General features: G+C 44.4%; 1 non-coding gene across 1 annotated transcript; it reads right to left on the minus strand.

The window, feature by feature from the left end:
* Positions 1–619: 619 nt before the first annotated feature.
* Positions 620–692, minus strand: TRNAG-CCC. The gene has a single exon. It is a non-coding gene; the product is annotated as a tRNA-Gly (tRNA).
* Positions 693–5,389: the final 4,697 nt, after the last annotated feature.

Here is a 5,389-nt window from a genome sequence, read left to right on the forward strand (position 1 = left end):
TATTATATATATAAAACCTCTCTCTGTGTGCATGTGTATGTGCATGTGTATGACTGTGTGCTCAGTCACTCAGTCATATCTGACTCTGCAACTCCATGGACTGTAGCCCACCAGGTTCCTCTGCCCATGGAATTTTCCAGGCTAGAATACTGGAGTTGGGTGCCATTTTCGACTCCATATATATATATATACACACACATATATACACATATGTCATATATACACACCACATTTTCTATATCAACTCATCTATGGACGGGCACTTAGAGTGCTTCCATATCTTGACTGTTATAAACAATGCTGCAATGAACACAGCAGTGCCTAATTCTTTTCAAATTAGTGTTTTCATTTTCTTCTGATAAATACCTAGAAGTGGAATTGCTGGATTGTATGGCAGTTCTATTTTTAATTTTTTGAGGACCCTCCATACTGTTTCCATAGTGGCTGCACCAATTACATTACCACCAATAGTACATGAGGGTTCCTTTTTCTCCACATCCTCGCAACCACCAGTTCTTTCTTTTTTTAAACAAAATATTTATTTTATCTATTTGACTGTATCCTGTCTTAGTTGCGGCACACAGGACCTTAGATCTTAGTTGTGGCATGTGGGATCTAGTTCCCTGACCAGGGATTGAACCTGGGCCCCCTGCATTGGGAGCACAGAGTCCTAGCCACTGGACCACCAGGGAAGTCCTGTATTTCTTGTCTTTTTGATGACAGCTATTCTTACATATGTGAACTGATCCCATTGTTTTGATTTGCATTTCTCTGATGATTAGTGATGTTGAATACCTTGCAAGAGATTTTTATAGACCAGAGTGAGCAGGAACAAGGAAGTGATACTGGGCATTTGCCGATCGGTTAAGTCAGGGTGGTTGTTGTTCTGTCACTACTTTCCTTGTAAGGAACAAAGGAAAGTCTTGGAGCGGACAGAAAACTGGTGCTGAGCAGACAAGCCCTGATGGGTGGATGAGGCTTTCCTTTTCTGGGAGAGTCAAGCATAGAGCGTAGAAATTTTGTTAAGTTTCAGTTTGCTGATGTGGGGCTTGGCATGAGCAACTCATCTTGGGGTTAATCTGGTTATTTTAACATTTGTTGTTGTTCAGTTGCTTGGTCGTGTCTGACTCCTTGCAACCCCATGAACTGCAGCAATCAGGCTTCTCCGTGCTCCACTATCTCCTGGAGTCTGCCCAAACTCATGTCCATTGAGTCTGTGATAACCACTCTGTATCTAATCTTTTGTGTCTTCCTTTCATTCAGCTTCGCTCATAGCTCAGTTGGTAAAGAATCTGCCTGCAATGCAGGAGATCCTGGTTCAATTCCTGGGTTGGGAAGATCCCCTGGAGAAGGGATAGGCTGCCCACTCCAGTATTCTTGGGCTTCCCTGGTGGCTCAGTTGGTAAAGAATCCACCTGCAATGTGGGAGACCTGGGTCGATCCCTGGGTTGGGAAGATCCCTGGGGAAGGGAATAGCTACCCACTCCAGTATTCTGACCTGGAGAATTCCATGGACTGTATAGTCCATGGGGTCGCAATGAGTCAGACACGACTGAGTGACCTTCACTTTCATTCAACATCAGGCTCTTGAGATCCATCTTGTTGTACACAATGGTAATTGCAAATGCATTCCTTTTACTGCTGAGTCATATCCTATTAATATATTACAATTGTTTGTCCAGTTACCTGTTGGGTTGTTCCCAGTGTGAAGTTGTTGTTGTTCTTAGTTGTTAAGTCATGTCCAACTCTTTGCAACCCCACGGCTGTAGCCCACCAGGCTCCTCTGTTCATGGGATTCTCTGGGCAAGAATATTGGAGTGGGTTGCCATGCCCTCCTCGAGGGGATCTTCCCAACCCATGGACTGAACCTATGTCTCCTATATCACAGGCGGATTCTCTACCACTGAGCCACCAGGGAATCCCAGTGTGAAGTTATTATGAGTAAAACTACTATTAATATCCTCTTACAAGTCTTTTTGTAAATATGTGTTCATTTCTCATGGGTAAGTACCTAGAAGTAGAATCTCTGGATTTATGGAAGATGGATACTTAACTTCTACAGGAACTGTGAGTGTTCCAGAGTAGTTATAACATTCTATACTCTTACCAACAATGTATGAGTTCTGGTTGCTCAACACCCTCCACAATAATTTGGAGTCATTTATCCTTGACCTTCTGTGGGTGTGTAGTGGACTACTGTTTTTTAAAAAATTGGAATATAATTGATCTACAATGTTGGGTTAGTTTCAGGTGTATAGCAAAGTGCATCAGTTGTATGTGTATCCTCTGTTTTATAAGAGTTTATTCTCATATAGGTCATTACAGACCATGGTGTAGCATTCCCTGTGCTGTATAGTAGGTCCTTATTAGTTGTCTACTTTATATATAGCAGTGTGTATATGCCAATCCCAGTCTCCCAGTTTATCCCTCCCCTCACCCTTTCCCTCTGGCAACCACGTTTGTTTTCTGCATCAGTGACTCTATGTTTCGTAAATAAGTTCATTTGTACCACTCACTTAGGTTCCACACACGAGCAGCATCACGTGGCGTCTGCTGTGACGTGCGTTTTCCTGATGATGAACAAGTTGGGTCTATTCTTTCAGTTGTGAGCTGCGGGAATTACTTATCCGCTCTAGATCCAAGTCCTTGTCAAAAGGGTGCATTGTGAATATCTTTTCCTGGTCAGTGGATGGCCTATTCATTTTCTTGGCAGAAGAAATGACGTTTGATGACGTCCATTTATTACTTTTTCCTTGTCTGATCAGGGCTTTTTTGTGGCCCAGCACAGAAAGTATTTTCTCTTCCGTTTTCTTCTAGAAGTTCTCTCTGCTTAGGTTTTTACTTTTAAGTCTGTGGTCCATGTTTAGTTAATCGTTGCATATGGTTAAGGGGGTCAAGGTTATTTTTTCCCTATGAACATCAAGTTGTCACAGCACCATTTATTGAAGACTACCTTTTCCCTATTGAATTGCTTTTGCTGCTGCTGCTGCTAAGTTGCTTCAGTCGTGTCCGACTCCGTGCAACCCCATAGACTGCAGCCCACCAGGCTCCCCCATCCCTGGGATTCCCCAGGCAAGAACACTGGAGTGGGTTGCCATTTCCTTCTCCAATGCATGAAAGTGAAAAGTGAAAGTGAAGTCGCTCAGTCGTGTCCAACTCCCAGCGACCCCATGGACTGCAGCCTACCAGGCTCCTCTGTCCGTGGGATTTTCCAGGCAAGAGTACTGGAGTGTACCTCTCAAAATCATTTCCCCACATGTGCAGGTATCTGTTTCTGGGCTCTGTCTACTCCCATGCCCACACTCCATTGTCTTGAGTAGTGTTCACATTCAAGTAAACCTGAAACCAGGCAGTGTAAGTCCATCAGTCTTGTTCTTTGGGAGCCTGAATGCCTTGTTTTCAGTGTGAAGGTTCTGCACATATTCCACTAATTTTTCAATAAGTATTTTATGATTTTGCTGTACTTACGACTAATACTTTATGAAAATCACCATTGCTTCCTAGTAGTTCTGATAGACTATATTTCCCAAAATGGCTGCAACAGTTTCCAATCCTCAGGCTCTTGCAGACTCCTACCACTCTCCCATCAGTAGATGGGGTCTCCTCTTTCCTGTCCCCTGGGACCGACTGGGCCCTTGTGGCTGCCTCAGCGAACAGGATGTGGTGGGAGAGATGGTGCATGATTTCCAAGGTCAGGTTGGAAGGGCTGACAGAGTGTCCCCCTGCCTCTCTTTCCTGGGACCCCTGGATCCAGCCAGCATGTTGTGAGGAAGCCGGGGTTACCAGGAGCGGCCATGTGCCGGGGCCCTGCTGTAGCCAGCATCGCAGCCAGAAGTGAGAGTGAATGAATGGCTGAGGGGAGGGCCTGCCACAACTGCCGCTTTGTCATCAGGAAAATAGATGGGCAGTTCTACTGCAGGTTGCTTTTTCTTTTCTTTTGAAATTTTATTTATTTTTAATTTTTGGCCACACTAGGTCTTCCTTGCAGCTCTCGGGCTTTCTCTAGTTTTGACAAGTGGGCTCGACCCTTCCTTGTGGCTTCTCTTGTTGCGGAGCTCCAGCTCTAGGCTTCATGGGCTCCAGTAGTTGTGGTTCATGGGCTCCAGAGCGCAGTCTCAGTAGTTGTGGTGCATGGGCTTAGTTGCCCTGAGGCATGTGGCATCTTTCTGGCCGGGCCAGAACCTGTGTCCTCTGCAATGGCATGTGGATTCTTTACCATTGGGCTGCAAGGAAAGTCCCATATTGCTTTTTCTATGTCTGGTGTGGTCCACTGCTCTCTAAAAACAATGTGTAACATTGAAAAGAATCTGGAGAAGAGTCATCAAAATGCATTTGCAGAGTTCTTAAGAAGCCCACCATAGGGGAATAAAGATTTCTATTGAACGTTCTTCCTTCCCAGTAGTTGTTGTTCAGTCAGTAAGTTGTGTTTGACTCTGTGACCCCATGAACTGACCCTTTGCCTAATCCTGTCAGGGTTGCTCTTTGGTTTATTAGTTTGTAAATAACATCAGAGGAGAGCTGGAAAGGAAATTGGTCTGGGGACCAGAGGGAAAGGAAGGAGGTTAGGGACTGGTGGCTTTCACTGTGTCTGGATTTGTTTGTTCCCTAAACTGGGGAGTAGAGGTGTGCGTGCTAGCTATATGCTTATCTGTGCCTTTTTACATGCCATATATATGCCTTTCCTTTACAAATGTCTATAGACATGCATCATATATAAACGTGTGTTTGTGGTTAGTTGTGTCCGACTCTTTGTGACCCTGTGGACTGTAGCTCGCCAGGCTCCTCTGTCCATGGGATTTCCCAGGCAAGAAAACTGGAGTGGGTTGCCATTTCCTCCTCCAGGGGATCTTCCTGACCCAGGGATGGAACCTGTATCTCCTGTGTCTCCTGCACTGGCAGGTGGGTTCTTTACCACTGAGCTACCTGGGAAGCCCATCCACATATAAAAGGTAAACATGTATATGTATACCTACTATGAACATTTTTAAAAGGAAATGAGGTTTTAATTTGAGGAAAAGAAAGGGTTAAGAAGTGGCTTAAAGTCTTTTTAGAAACATTTATTTATTTGGCTGCACTGGGTCTAGAGAAAGAAATGACAACCCACTCCAGTATTCTTGCCCGGAGAATCCCATTGACAGAGGAGCCTGGCGGGTACAGTCCATGGGGTTGCAAAGAGTCGATCACAACTGAGCGACTAATGCTTTCACTTTTCATGAACATTTTAAAAAGGAAATAGGGTTTTAGTTTGAGGAAAAGAAAGGCTTAAGAAATGGTTTAATGTCTTAAAAAAAAAAAATATATATATATATATATTTCTTTGGCTGCACTGGGTCTTAGCTGCAGCCCGTGGGGTCTTTGATGTTCCTTGTGGCAGGGGGGGGTTTTTTGT

This window comes from Bison bison, unplaced genomic scaffold (assembly GCF_000754665.1).
Source record: "Bison bison bison isolate TAMUID 2011002044 unplaced genomic scaffold, Bison_UMD1.0 scf7180017864299, whole genome shotgun sequence".
Lineage (NCBI taxonomy): Eukaryota > Metazoa > Chordata > Mammalia > Artiodactyla > Bovidae > Bison > Bison bison.